Source organism: Staurois parvus, unplaced genomic scaffold (genome assembly GCF_062004578.1).
Source record: "Staurois parvus isolate SC_StPar_1 unplaced genomic scaffold, SC_StPar_1.0 ptg000207l, whole genome shotgun sequence".
In the NCBI taxonomy this organism is placed as follows: Eukaryota; Metazoa; Chordata; class Amphibia; order Anura; family Ranidae; genus Staurois; species Staurois parvus.
Genome location: NW_028318003.1, coordinates 6,633,288 through 6,648,897, shown reverse-complemented (window position 1 = coordinate 6,648,897; position 15,610 = coordinate 6,633,288). Strand labels below are relative to the sequence as shown.

The window sequence follows — 15,610 nt, the reverse complement described above, 5'->3', positions numbered from 1 at the left end:
AGTGTGTGAGGAGACCTGAAAGTGGCACATGGCAGAGTGTGGCGATGGAGACAGCAGCAATGGGAGGCCGTACAGGGACCCATGAGAGACTCTGGACCTGGCAGCAGCATGAGGAGGCGGTATAGGAGCCCATGGCAGATTAGGGGCCTGGCAGCAGCTATAGGAGGCCCGTAATCTGCCAGCACCCTATGTCAAAAAATTCAACACACCAGCAGTGTGAGGAGACCTGAAAGTGGCACATGGCAGAGTGTGGCGATGGAGACAGCAGCAATGGGAGGCCGTACAGGGACCCATGACAGACTTTGGACTTGGCAGCAGCATGAGGAGGCGGTATAGGGGCCCATGGCAGATTAGGGGCCTGGCAGCAGCTATGGGAGGCCCGTAATCTGCCAGCACCCTATGTCAAAAAATTCAACACACCAGCAGTGTGAGGAGACCTGAAAGTGGCACATGGCAGAGTGTGGCGATGGAGACAGCAGCAATGGGAGGCCGTACAGGGACCCATGACAGACTCTGGACTTGGCAGCAGCATGAGGAGGCGGTATAGGGGCCCATGGCAGATTAGGGGCCTGGCAGCAGCTATGGGAGGCCCGTAATCTGCCAGCACCCTATGACCAAAAATGGAACACACCAGCAGTGTGAGGAGACCTGAAAGTGGCACATGTTTGGGGCATGATTCATGGCGGATTTAGTCAGTTGTGTCAGGAACTGGTGGTTTGAAATCCAGACTAATCCACGCCTGATTCATTTTCACAAACGTGAGTCTCTCCACACTTTGGGTGGACAGTCGTGTCCTCCGCGGAGTTGCAATACCTCCTGCCGCACTAAACACGCGCTCCGATGCCAAGCTACTGGCCGGGCATGACAGCCTTTCAAGGGCAAATTCATCTAGTTGGGGCCAAAGGTCAAGTTTCGTTGCCCAGTAGTCAAGGGGATTGTCTACCTCGGTTGGCAGGGTGCTGTCCAAGTAGGCCTAAGCCTGTTGTTTGAGGTCCTGCTCCAGGTCCACCTGATGCTGCTGCTGCTGCTGCTGCGGCTGGTTATTAGTTTCCTCACTGCGCTGGTGAAGAAAGCTACTCATCATCGACTGCAGACTGAGGCAGCTGCTGCTGGTGGAGCTGCCACTGCTCCTACCACCCCACCCCTCCCCTGCTGCCATGGCAGCGTAACGCGAGCGCACAGGGCCCACAGTGTCTGAGGATGGACGTTGGCGCAGACAGGCAGAGACCAGCTGACTACATAGGTGGTTTTTATAGTACGTTATTTTGGCCTCCCTCTCAGCAGGTGTGAAAAAGGCCACCATTTTGGAACGGTAGCGAGGGTCCAACAAGGTGGACAGCCAAAAGTCATCCCTCTGTCTGATGGTTATTATTCGGCTGTCGCTACGCAAGCAACCGAGCATGCTATGGGCCATTTGTGCCAAGGAATGCGAGGGACTCCCTGCCTCCATCTCCACAGCATACTGCCACGGTGCGTCTGGGTCCTCTGTCTCCTCTTCCTCCTCCTCTACCAGATGCTCCTGCTCCTCCACTCCTGTCCGCTGAGTGGAAAAACCACCCATTTCACTCAATAATTCCTGAGCACCAATGTCCTCCTCTACCTCCTCCTCTTCTTCCTGTCCTGCCCCCACATGGGTCATGTGGCGTTGAGATCTGTGCGCCACGTCTACCGCACCCTGACCAGCCATTATTAACAGCATTTGTTCCAGGACGTGCAACAGAGGAATGACGTCGTTCATCCCATAGTCCTGCCGACTCACGAATAGCGTGGCCTCCTCAAAGGGCCTGAGCAAGCGCAGGTATCACGCATGAGCTGCCAATGGCTGACATCTAAGTTACACAGGGAGTACCTTTATCCGCTTTTAACATCAGGAAATCTGTGATGGCCTTTTGCTGTTCGTAAAGGCGGTCTAACATATGTAGGGTTGAATTCCACCTTGTTGCAACGTCACAGCATGAGGAGTCGGTACGGGGGCCCATGGCAGATTACGGGCCTGGCAGCAGCAATGGGAGGCCCTTAATCTGCCAGCACCCTATGTCAAAAAATTCAACACACCAGCAGTGTGTGAGGAGACCTGAAAGTGGCACATGGCAGAGTGTGGCGATGGAGACAGCAGCAATGGGAGGCCGTACAGGGACCCATGAGAGACTCTGGACCTGGCAGCAGCATGAGGAGGCGGTATAGGGGCCCATGGCAGATTAGGGGCCTGGCAGCAGCTATAGGAGGCCCGTAATCTGCCAGCACCCTATGTCAAAAAATTCAACACACCAGCAGTGTGAGGAGACCTGAAAGTGGCACATGGCATGAGACACTGTGGACCTGGCAGCAGCATGAGGAGGCGGTACAGGGGCCCATGGCAGATTAGGGGCCTGGCAGCAGCTATGGGAGGCCCGTAATCTGCCAGCACCCTATGTCAAAAAATTCAACACACCAGCAGTGTGAAGAGACCTGAATGTGGCACATGGCAGAGTGTGGCGATGGAGACAGCAGCAATGGGAGGCCGTACAGGGACCCATGACAGACTCTGGACTTGGCAGCAGCATGAGGAGGCGGTATAGGGGCCCATGGCAGATTAGGGGCCTGGCAGCAGCTATGGGAGGCCCGTAATCTGCCAGCACCCTATGTCAAAAAATTCAACACACCAGCAGTGTGAAGAGACCTGAATGTGGCACATGGCATGAGACACTGTGGACCTGGCAGCAGCATGAGGAGGCGGTACAGGGGCCCATGGCAGATTAGGGGCCTGGCAGCAGCTATGGGAGGCCCGTAATCTGCCAGCACCCTATGTCAAAAAATTCAACACACCAGCAGTGTGAAGAGACCTGAATGTGGCACATGGCAGAGTGTGGCGATGGAGACAGCAGCAATGGGAGGCCGTACAGGGACCCATGACAGACTCTGGACTTGGCAGCAGCATGAGGAGGCGGTATAGGGGCCCATGGCAGATTAGGGGCCTGGCAGCAGCTATGGGAGGCCCGTAATCTGCCAGCACCCTATGTCAAAAAATTCAACACACCAACAGTGTGAAGAGACCTGAATGTGGCACATGGCAGAGTGTGGCGATGGAGACAGCAGCAATGGGAGGCCGTACAGGGACCCATGACAGACTCTGGACTTGGCAGCAGCATGAGGAGGCGGTATAGGGGCCCATGGCAGATTAGGGGCCTGGCAGCAGCTATGGGAGGCCCGTAATCTGCCAGCACCCTATGTCAAAAAATTCAACACACCAGCAGTGTGTGAGGAGACCTGAAAGTGGCACATGGCAGAGTGTGGCGATGGAGACAGCAGCAATGGGAGGCCGTACAGGGACCCATGAGAGACTCTGGACCTGGCAGCAGCATGAGGAGGCGGTATAGGGGCCCATGGCAGATTAGGGGCCTGGCAGCAGCTATAGGAGGCCCGTAATCTGCCAGCACCCTATGTCAAAAAATTCAACACACCAGCAGTGTGAGGAGACCTGAAAGTGGCACATGGCATGAGACACTGTGGACCTGGCAGCAGCATGAGGAGGCGGTACAGGGGCCCATGGCAGATTAGGGGCCTGGCAGCAGCTATGGGAGGCCCGTAATCTGCCAGCACCCTATGTCAAAAAATTCAACACACCAGCAGTGTGAAGAGACCTGAATGTGGCACATGGCAGAGTGTGGCGATGGAGACAGCAGCAATGGGAGGCCGTACAGGAACCCATGACAGACTCTGGACTTGGCAGCAGCATGAGGAGGCGGTATAGGGGCCCATGGCAGATTAGGGGCCTGGCAGCAGCTATGGGAGGCCCGTAATCTGCCAGCACCCTATGTCAAAAAATTCAACACACCAGCAGTGTGAAGAGACCTGAATGTGGCACATGGCATGAGACACTGTGGACCTGGCAGCAGCATGAGGAGGCGGTACAGGGGCCCATGGCAGATTAGGGGCCTGGCAGCAGCTATGGGAGGCCCGTAATCTGCCAGCACCCTATGTCAAAAAATTCAACACACCAGCAGTGTGAAGAGACCTGAATGTGGCACATGGCAGAGTGTGGCGATGGAGACAGCAGCAATGGGAGGCCGTACAGGGACCCATGACAGACTCTGGACTTGGCAGCAGCATGGGGAGGCGGTATAGGGGCCCATGGCAGATTAGGGGCCTGGCAGCAGCTATGGGAGGCCCGTAATCTGCCAGCACCCTATGTCAAAAAATTCAACACACCAGCCGTGTGTGAGGAGACCTGAAAGTGGCACATGGCAGAGTGTGGCGATGGAGACAGCAGCAATGGGAGGCCGTACAGGGACCCATGAGAGACTCTGGACCTGGCAGCAGCATGAGGAGGCGGTATATAGGGGCCTATGGCAGATTAGGGGCCTGGCAGCAGCTATAGGAGGCCCGTAATCTGCCAGCACCCTATGTCAAAAAATTCAACACACCAGCAGTGTGAGGAGACCTGAAAGTGGCACATGGCAGAGTGTGGCGATGGAGACAGCAGCAATGGGAGGCCGTACAGGGACCCATGACAGACTCTGGACTTGGCAGCAGCATGAGGAGGCGGTATATAGGGGCCCATGGCAGATTAGGGGCCTGGCAGCAGCTATGAGAGGCCCGTAATCTGCCAGCACCCTATGTCAAAAAATTCAACACACCAGCAGTGTGTGAGGAGACCTGAAAGTGGCACATGGCAGAGTGTGGCGATGGAGACAGCAGCAATGGGAGGCCGTACAGGGACCCATGAGAGACTCTGGACCTGGCAGCAGCATGAGGAGGCGGTATATAGGGGCCTATGGCAGATTAGGGGCCTGGCAGCAGCTATAGGAGGCCCGTAATCTGCCAGCACCCTATGTCAAAAAATTCAACACACCAGCAGTGTGAGGAGACCTGAAAGTGGCACATGGCATGAGACACTGTGGACCTGGCAGCAGCATGAGGAGGCGGTACAGGGGCCCATGGCAGATTAGGGGCCTGGCAGCAGCTATGGGAGGCCCGTAATCTGCCAGCACCCTATGTCAAAAAATTCAACACACCAGCAGTGTGAAGAGACCTGAATGTGGCACATGGCAGAGTGTGGCGATGGAGACAGCAGCAATGGGAGGCCGTACAGGAACCCATGACAGACTCTGGACTTGGCAGCAGCATGAGGAGGCGGTATAGGGGCCCATGGCAGATTAGGGGCCTGGCAGCAGCTATGGGAGGCCCGTAATCTGCCAGCACCCTATGTCAAAAAATTCAACACACCAGCAGTGTGAAGAGACCTGAATGTGGCACATGGCATGAGACACTGTGGACCTGGCAGCAGCATGAGGAGGCGGTACAGGGGCCCATGGCAGATTAGGGGCCTGGCAGCAGCTATGGGAGGCCCGTAATCTGCCAGCACCCTATGTCAAAAAATTCAACACACCAGCAGTGTGAAGAGACCTGAATGTGGCACATGGCAGAGTGTGGCGATGGAGACAGCAGCAATGGGAGGCCGTACAGGGACCCATGACAGACTCTGGACTTGGCAGCAGCATGGGGAGGCGGTATAGGGGCCCATGGCAGATTAGGGGCCTGGCAGCAGCTATGGGAGGCCCGTAATCTGCCAGCACCCTATGTCAAAAAATTCAACACACCAGCCGTGTGTGAGGAGACCTGAAAGTGGCACATGGCAGAGTGTGGCGATGGAGACAGCAGCAATGGGAGGCCGTACAGGGACCCATGAGAGACTCTGGACCTGGCAGCAGCATGAGGAGGCGGTATATAGGGGCCTATGGCAGATTAGGGGCCTGGCAGCAGCTATAGGAGGCCCGTAATCTGCCAGCACCCTATGTCAAAAAATTCAACACACCAGCAGTGTGAGGAGACCTGAAAGTGGCACATGGCAGAGTGTGGCGATGGAGACAGCAGCAATGGGAGGCCGTACAGGGACCCATGACAGACTCTGGACTTGGCAGCAGCATGAGGAGGCGGTATATAGGGGCCCATGGCAGATTAGGGGCCTGGCAGCAGCTATGAGAGGCCCGTAATCTGCCAGCACCCTATGTCAAAAAATTCAACACACCAGCAGTGTGTGAGGAGACCTGAAAGTGGCACATGGCAGAGTGTGGCGATGGAGACAGCAGCAATGGGAGGCCGTACAGGGACCCATGAGAGACTCTGGACCTGGCAGCAGCATGAGGAGGCGGTATATAGGGGCCTATGGCAGATTAGGGGCCTGGCAGCAGCTATAGGAGGCCCGTAATCTGCCAGCACCCTATGTCAAAAAATTCAACACACCAGCAGTGTGAGGAGACCTGAAAGTGGCACATGGCAGAGTGTGGCGATGGAGACAGCAGCAATGGGAGGCCGTACAGGGACCCATGAGAGACTCTGGACTTGGCAGCAGCATGAGGAGGCGGTATATAGGGGCCCATGGCAGATTAGGGGCCTGGCAGCAGCTATGGGAGGCCCGTAATCTGCCAGCACCCTATGTCAAAAAATTCAACACACCAGCAGTGTGAAGAGACCTGAATGTGGCACATGGCAGAGTGTGGCGATGGAGACAGCAGCAATGGGAGGCCGTACAGGGACCCATGACAGACTCTGGACTTGGCAGCAGCATGAGGAGGCGGTATAGGGGCCCATGGCAGATTAGGGGCCTGGCAGCAGCTATGGGAGGCCCGTAATCTGCCAGCACCCTATGTCAAAAAATTCAACACACCAGCAGTGTGAGGAGACCTGAAAGTGGCACATGGCATGAGAGACTGTGGACCTGGCAGCAGCATGAGGAGGCGGTATAGGGGCCCATGGCAGATTAGGGGCCTGGCAGCAGCTATGGGAGGCCCGTAATCTGCCAGCACCCTATGTCAAAAAATTCAACACACCAGCAGTGTGAAGAGACCTGAATGTGGCACATGGCAGAGTGTGGCGATGGAGACAGCAGCAATGGGAGGCCGTACAGGGACCCATGACAGACTCTGGACTTGGCAGCAGCATGGGGAGGCGGTATAGGGGCCCATGGCAGATTAGGGGCCTGGCAGCAGCTATGGGAGGCCCGTAATCTGCCAGCACCCTATGTCAAAAAATTCAACACACCAGCCGTGTGTGAGGAGACCTGAAAGTGGCACATGGCAGAGTGTGGCGATGGAGACAGCAGCAATGGGAGGCCGTACAGGGACCCATGAGAGACTCTGGACCTGGCAGCAGCATGAGGAGGCGGTATATAGGGGCCTATGGCAGATTAGGGGCCTGGCAGCAGCTATAGGAGGCCCGTAATCTGCCAGCACCCTATGTCAAAAAATTCAACACACCAGCAGTGTGAGGAGACCTGAAAGTGGCACATGGCAGAGTGTGGCGATGGAGACAGCAGCAATGGGAGGCCGTACAGGGACCCATGACAGACTCTGGACTTGGCAGCAGCATGAGGAGGCGGTATATAGGGGCCCATGGCAGATTAGGGGCCTGGCAGCAGCTATGAGAGGCCCGTAATCTGCCAGCACCCTATGTCAAAAAATTCAACACACCAGCAGTGTGTGAGGAGACCTGAAAGTGGCACATGGCAGAGTGTGGCGATGGAGACAGCAGCAATGGGAGGCCGTACAGGGACCCATGAGAGACTCTGGACCTGGCAGCAGCATGAGGAGGCGGTATATAGGGGCCTATGGCAGATTAGGGGCCTGGCAGCAGCTATAGGAGGCCCGTAATCTGCCAGCACCCTATGTCAAAAAATTCAACACACCAGCAGTGTGAGGAGACCTGAAAGTGGCACATGGCAGAGTGTGGCGATGGAGACAGCAGCAATGGGAGGCCGTACAGGGACCCATGAGAGACTCTGGACTTGGCAGCAGCATGAGGAGGCGGTATATAGGGGCCCATGGCAGATTAGGGGCCTGGCAGCAGCTATGGGAGGCCCGTAATCTGCCAGCACCCTATGTCAAAAAATTCAACACACCAGCAGTGTGAAGAGACCTGAATGTGGCACATGGCAGAGTGTGGCGATGGAGACAGCAGCAATGGGAGGCCGTACAGGGACCCATGACAGACTCTGGACTTGGCAGCAGCATGAGGAGGCGGTATAGGGGCCCATGGCAGATTAGGGGCCTGGCAGCAGCTATGGGAGGCCCGTAATCTGCCAGCACCCTATGTCAAAAAATTCAACACACCAGCAGTGTGAGGAGACCTGAAAGTGGCACATGGCATGAGAGACTGTGGACCTGGCAGCAGCATGAGGAGGCGGTATAGGGGCCCATGGCAGATTAGGGGCCTGGCAGCAGCTATGGGAGGCCCGTAATCTGCCAGCACCCTATGTCAAAAAATTCAACACACCAGCAGTGTGTGAGGAGACCTGAAAGTGGCACATGGCAGAGTGTGGCGATGGAGACAGCAGCAATGGGAGGCCGTACAGGGACCCATGACAGACTCTGGACCTGGCAGCAGCATGAGGAGGTGGTACAGGGGCCCATGGCAGATTAAGGCCTGGCAGCAGCAATGGGATGCCCGTAATCTGCCAGCACCCTATGACAAAATGGAACCCTGGGCTGGGGCAGGCAGAACCGCCGTATCTTTATCACGGTTTTCCCAGGCCACCGAATGGCGACGCTGCATATGCTGACGCAACGCTGTAGTCCCAACATGGGCCCCCTGGCCACGCTTGACTTTCTGGCCACATAGTCGACATACGGCTACGTTTACTTCCTCGGGCGGCTTGACGAAAAATTGCCACACCGCCGAGTAGGAAACTTTGCCCTCGCTACTCCTCACTGGCTGACTGCTACTTCCTCCGTGCACACCGGCACCACTACTGGCCGTGGTGGTAGGCTGCAGTGGAGCTGGTGCTCTACTCCGTGGCCGTTTGCCTCCACTGACACTGCTGCGACCCTGCTGCCTCCTGGCAGCAGCAATGGGAGGCCGTACAGGGACCCATGACACACTCTGGACCTGGCAGCAGCATGAAGAGGCGGTACAGGGGCCCATGGCAGATTACGGGCCTGGCAGCAGCAATGGGAGGCCCGTAATCTGCCAGCACCCTATGACAAAAAATGGAACACACCAGCAGTGTGAGGAGACCTGAAAGTGGCACATAGCAGAGTGTGGCGATGGAGACAGCAGCAATGGGAGGCCGTACAGGGACCCATGAGAGACTCTGGACCTGGCAGCAGCATGAGGAGGCGGTACGGGGGCCCATGGCAGATTAGGGGCCTGGCAGCAGCAATGGGAGGCCCGTAATCTGCCAGCACCCTATGTCAAAAAATTCAACACACCAGCAGTGTGTGAGGAGACCTGAAAGTGGCACATGGCAGAGTGTGGCGATGGAGACAGCAGCAATGGGAGGCCGTACAGGGACCCATGAGAGACTCTGGACCTGGCAGCAGCATGAGGAGGCGGTATATAGGGACCTATGGCAGATTAGGGGCCTGGCAGCGGCTATAGGAGGCCCGTAATCTGCCAGCACCCTATGTCAAAAAATTCAACACACCAGCAGTGTGAGGAGACCTGAAAGTGGCACATGGCAGAGTGTGGCGATGGAGACAGCAGCAATGGGAGGCCGTACAGGGACCCATGACAGACTCTGGACTTGGCAGCAGCATGAGGAGGCGGTATATAGGAGCCCATGGCAGATTAGGGGCCTGGCAGCAGCTATGGGAGGCCCGTAATCTGCCAGCACCCTATGTCAAAAAATTCAACACACCAGCAGTGTGTGAGAAGACCTGAAAGTGGCACATGGCAGAGTGTGGCGATGGAGACAGCAGCAATGGGAGGCCGTACAGGGACCCATGAGAGACTCTGGACCTGGCAGCAGCATGAGGAGGCGGTATATAGGGGCCTATGGCAGATTAGGGGCCTGGCAGCAGCTATAGGAGGCCCGTAATCTGCCAGCACCCTATGTCAAAAAATTCAACACACCAGCAGTGTGAGGAGACCGGAAAGTGGCACATGTTTGGGGCATGATTCATGGCGGATTTAGTCAGTTGTGTCAGGAACTGGTGGTTTGAAATCCAGACTAATCCACGCCTGATTCATTTTCACAAACGTGAGTCTCTCCACACTTTGGGTGGACAGTCGTGTCCTCCGCGGAGTTACAATACCTCCTGCCGCACTAAACACGTGCTCCGATGCCACGCTACTGGCCGGGCATGACAGCCTTTCAAGGGCAAATTCAGCTAGTTGGGGCCAAAGGTCAAGTTTCGTTGCCAGTAGTCAAGGGGATTGTCTACCTCGGTTGGCAGGGTGCTGTCCAAGTAGGCCCAAGCCTGTTGTTTGAGCTCCTGCTCCAGGTCCACCTGATGCTGCTGCTGCTGCGGCTGGTTATTAGTTTCCTCACTGCGCTGGTGAAGAAAGCTACTCATCATCGACTGCAGACTGAGGCAGCCGCTGCTGGTGGAGCTGCCACTGCTCCTACCACCCCACCCCTCCCCTGCTGCCATGGCAGCGGAACGCGAGCGCACAGGGCCCACAGTGTCTGAGGATGGACATTGGCGCAGAAAGGCAGAGACCAACTGACTACATAGGTGGTTTTTATAGTACGTTATTTTGGCCTCCCTCTCAGCAGGTGTGAAAAAGGCCACCATTTTTGAACGGCAGCGAGGGTCCAACAAGGTGGACAGCCAAAAGTCATCCCTCTGTCTGATGGTTATTATTCGGCTGTCGCTACGCAAGCAACCGAGCATGCTATGGGCCATTTGTGCCAAGGAATGCGAGGGACTCCCTGCCTCCATCTCCACAGCATACTGCCACGGTGCGTCTGGGTCCTCTGTCTCCTCCTCCTCCTCCTCTACCAGATGCTCCTGCTCCTCCACTCCTGTCCGCTGAGTGGAAAAACCACCCATTTCACTCAATAATTCCTGAGCACCAATGTCCTCCTCTACCTCCTCCTCTTCTTCCTGTCCTGCCCCCACAGGGGTCATGTGGCGTTGAGATCTGTGCGCCACGTCTACCGCACCCTGACCAGCCATTGTTAACAGCATTTGTTCCAGGACGTGCAACAGAGGAATGACGTCGTTCATCCCATAGTCCTGCCGACTCACGAATAGCGTGGCCTCCTCAAAGGGCCTGAGCAAGCGGTAGGTGTCACGCATGAGCTGCCAATGGCTGACATCGAAGTTACACAGGGGAGTACCTTTATCCGCTTGTAACATCAGGAAATCGGTGATGGCCTTTCGCTGTTCGTAAAGGCGGTCTAACATGTGTAGGGTTGAATTCCACCTTGTTGCAACGTCGCAGATCAGGCGATGCTGTGCAATTCCGTTCTGCCGCTGCAGCTCAAGGAGGGTGTGCTTTGCGGTGTAGGAATGGCTGAAATGCATGCAAAGTTTACGTGACATTTTAAGGATGTCTTGCAGTGGGATGGTGGATTTTAGGAACCGCTTGACAACCAGATTGAACACGTGAGCCATGCATGGCGCATGGCACAACCTTACTTGACGCAGAGCAGACACCACGTTCTTTCCGTTGTCGGTCAACATGGTTCCGATTTTCAGTTTGCGCAGAGACAGCCATCTGTCGATTTCTCTGTTCATTACACTGAGAAGTTCCTCCCCTGTGTGACTACGTTCGCCTGGACCTGGCAGCAGCATGAGGAGGCGGTATAGGGGCCCATGGCAGATTAGGGGCCTGGCAGCAGCTATGGGAGGCCCGTAATCTGCCAGCACCCTATGTGAAAAAATTCAACACACCAGCAGTGTGTGAGGAGACCTGAAAGTGGCACATGGCAGAGTGTGGCGATGGAGACAGCAGCAATGGGAGGCCGTACAGGGACCCGTGAGAGACTCTGGACCTGGCAGCAGCATGAGGAGGCGGTATATAGGGGCCTATGGCAGATTAGGGGCCTGGCAGCAGCTATAGGAGGCCCGTAATCTGCCAGCACCCTATGTCAAAAAATTCAACACACCAGCAGTGTGTGAGGAGACCTGAAAGTGGCACATGGCAGAGTGTGGCGATGGAGACAGCAGCAATGGGAGGCCGTACAGGGACCCATGACAGACTCTGGACTTGGCAGCAGCATGAGGAGGCGGTATATAGGGGCCCATGGCAGATTAGGGGCCTGGCAGCAGCTATAGGAGGCCCGTAATCTGCCAGCACCCTATGTCAAAAAATTCAACACACCAGCAGTGTGTGAGGAGATCTGAAAGTGGCACATGGCAGAGTGTGGCGATGGAGACAACCCACCGACTGTTTTGCTCGCTGCCAAGCTGCCACCCTCTTCTCCTGATGATGCGGAAGCAATAGCCTGATGACGACGAGGCTGCCAAGTGCGATCAGCCTCATCATCATCAATTAGGGTCTCCGCCTCACTACTAGCCCCCTCGGCTGCGTGTGGGTCAGGAGACAGACCTGTCTCTACACCGGCTACCGAGCCACTCTCCTCGCCACTACTTCTTCGCCTGGCTGCTGAAGAGGCGGATGTCTCCCCCCGTTCCTGACCGCCCTCTGTTAGCTCTTCCTCACTGTACTGGATGACACCGGGAGCACTAGCCTCTGGCTGCGAATAGTGCTGCCTCGACCCCTTCCTCTGCTGCCACGTCTGCTCGCTCCTAAAACATTGCCTCCTCTGCCACTCCTCTGCATGTTGTCTGACATACTCTTTAATTAAACGATTCTGTGTCCCTGAGTAACAATTCTGTGTCCCTGAGTAACGTTTCTGTGGCCCTAAGTAACAGTTCTGTGGCCCTAAGTAACAGTTCTGTGGCCCTCAGTAACAATTCTGTGTCTGTCCCTGAGTAACAATTCTGTGTCCCTCAGTAACAATTCTGTGTCCCTCAGTAACAATTCTGTGTCCCTGAGTAACAATTCTGTGTCCCTGAGTAACAATTCTGTGTCCCTGAGTAACAGTTCTGTGGCCCTATGTAACAGTTCTGTGGCCCTCAGTAACAATTCTGTGTCTGTCCCTGAGTAACAATTCTGTGTCCCTCAGTAACAATTCTGTGTCCCTCAGTAACAATTCTGTGTCCCTGAGTAACAATTCTGTGGCCCTCAGTAACAATTCTGTGTCCCTCAGTAACAATTCTGTGTCCCTGAGTAACAATTCTGTGTCTGTCCCTGAGTAAGAATTCTGTGTCTGTCCCTGAGTAAAGTTTCTGTGTCCCTAAGTAACGGTTCTGTGGCCCTCAGTAACAATTCTGTGTCCCTGAGTAACAATTCTGTGTCTGTCCCTGAGTAACAATTCTGTGGCCCTAAGTAACGGTTCTGTGTCCCTCAGTAACAGTTCTGTGTCCCTGAGTAACAATTCTGTGGCCCTAAGTAACGGTTCTGTGGCCCTCAGTAACAATTCTGTGTCCCTGAGTAACAATTATGTGTCTGTCCCTGAGTAACAATTCTGTGGCCCTAAGTAACGGTTCTGTGGCCCTCAGTAACAATTCTGTGTCCCTGAGTAACAATTCTGTGTCTGTCCCTGAGTAACAATTCTGTGGCCCTAAGTAACGGTTCTGTGGCCCTCAGTAACAATTCTGTGTCCCTGAGTAACGTTTCTGTGGCCCTAAGTAACGGTTCTGTGGCCCTCAGTAACAATTCTGTGTCCCTCAGTAACAATTCTGTGTCTGTCCCTGAGTAACAATTCTGTGGCCCTAAGTAACGGTTCTGTGGCCCTCAGTAACAATTCTGTGTCCCTGAGTAACGTTTCTGTGGCCCTAAGTAACGGTTCTGTGGCCCTCAGTAACAATTCTGTGTCCCTGAGTAACAATTCTGTGTCTGTCCCTGAGTAACAATTCTGTGGCCCTAAGTAACGGTTCTGTGGCCCTCAGTAACAATTCTGTGTCCCTCAGTAACAATTCTGTGTCTGTCCCTGAGTAACAATTCTGTGGACCTAAGTAACAGTTCTGTGGCCCTCAGTAACAATTCTGTGTCCCTGAGTAACGTTTCTGTGGCCCTAAGTAACAATTCTGTGGCCCTCAGTAACAATTCTGTGTCTGTCCCTCAGTAACAATTCTGTGTCCCTGAGTAACAATTATGTGGCCCTAAGTAACAGTTCTGTGTCCCTCAGTAACAATTCTGTGTCCCTCAGTAACAATTCTGTGTCTGTCCCTGAGTAACAATTCTGTGGCCCTAACTAACGTTTCTGTGGCCCTAAGTAACAGTTCTGTGGCCCTCAGTAACAATTCTGTGTCCCTGAATAACGTTTATGTGGACCTAAGTAACGGTTCTGTGGCCCTCAGTAACAATTCTGTGTCCCTGATTAACGTTTCTGTAGCCCTAAGTAACGGTTCTGTGGCCCTCAGTAACAATTCTGTGTCCCTCAGTAACAATTCTGTGTCTGTCCCTGAGTAACAATTCTGTGGCCCTAAGTAACGGTTCTGTGGCCCTCAGTAACAATTCTGTGTCCCTGAGTAACGTTTCTGTGGCCCTAAGTAACGGTTCTGTGGCCCTCAGTAACAATTCTGTGTCCCTGAGTAACAATTCTGTGTCCCTGAGTAACAATTCTGAGGCCCTAAGTAACGGTTCTGTGGCCCTCAGTAACAATTCTGTGTCCCTGAGTAACGTTTCTGTGGCCCTAAGTAACAGTTCTGTGGCCCTCAGTAACAATTCTGTGTCCCTGAGTAACGTTTCTGTGGCCCTAAGTAACAATTCTGTGTCCCTGAGTAACAATTCTGTGGCCCTAAGTAACGGTTCTGTGGCCCTCAGTAACAATTCTGTGTCCCTGAGTAACAATTCTGTGGCCCTAAGTAACGGTTCTGTGGCCCTCAGTAACAATTCTGTGTCCCTGAGTAACAATTCTGTGTCTGTCCCTGAGTAACAATTCTGTGGCCCTAAGTAACGGTTCTGTGGCCCTCAGTAACAATTCTGTGTCCCTGAGTAACAATTCTGTGTCTGTCCCTGAGTAACAATTCTGTGGCCCCAAGTAACGGTTCTGTGGCCCTCAGTAACAATTCTGTGTCCCTGAGTAACAATTCTGTGGCCCTAAGTAACGGTTCTGTGGCCCTCAGTAACAATTCTGTGGCCCTCAGTAACAATTCTGTGTCTGTCCGAGTAACAATTCTGTGGCCCTAACTAACGTTTCTGTGGCCCTAAGTAACAGTTCTGTGGCCCTCAGTAACAATTCTGTGTCCCTGAGTGACGTTTCTGTGGCCCTAAGTAACAATTCTGTGGCCCTCAGTAACAATTCTGTGTCTGTCCCTGAGTAACAATTCTGTGGCCCTAACTAACGTTTCTGTGGCCCTAAGTAACAATTCTCTGGCACTCAGTAACAATTCTGTCTGTCCCTGAGTAACAATTCTGTGGCCCTAACTAACGTTTCTGTGGCCCTAAGTAACAGTTCTGTGGCCCTCAGTAACAATTCTGTGTCTGTCCCTGAGTAACAATTCTGTGGCCCTAACTAACGTTTCTGTGGCCCTAAGTAACAATTCTCTGGCACTCAGTAACAATTCTGTCTGTCCCTGAGTAACAATTCTGTGGCCCTAATAACGTTTCTGTGGCCCTAAGTAACAGTTCTGTGGCCCTCAGTAACAATTCTGTGTCTGTCCCTGAGTAACAATTCTGTGGCCCTAACTAACGTTTCTGTGGCCCTAAGTAACAATTCTCTGGCACTCAGTAACAATTCTGTCTGTCCCTGAGTAACAATTCTGTGGCCCTAACTAGCGTTTCTTTGGCCCTAAGTAACGATTCTGTGGCCCTCATTAACAATTCTGTGTCCCTGAGTAATGCTTCTCTGTCCCTTAGTAACGTTTCTCTGTCCCCAAGTAACGTTTCTGTGGCC

General features: G+C 54.2%; 1 protein-coding gene across 1 annotated transcript in view; it reads left to right on the top strand.

Moving 5' to 3' along the window:
- The window catches only part of ABCG4 (ATP binding cassette subfamily G member 4), a 112,850-nt gene that overhangs the window by 79,420 nt on the left and 17,820 nt on the right, over window positions 1-15,610 (top strand). The window lies entirely within an intron of this gene.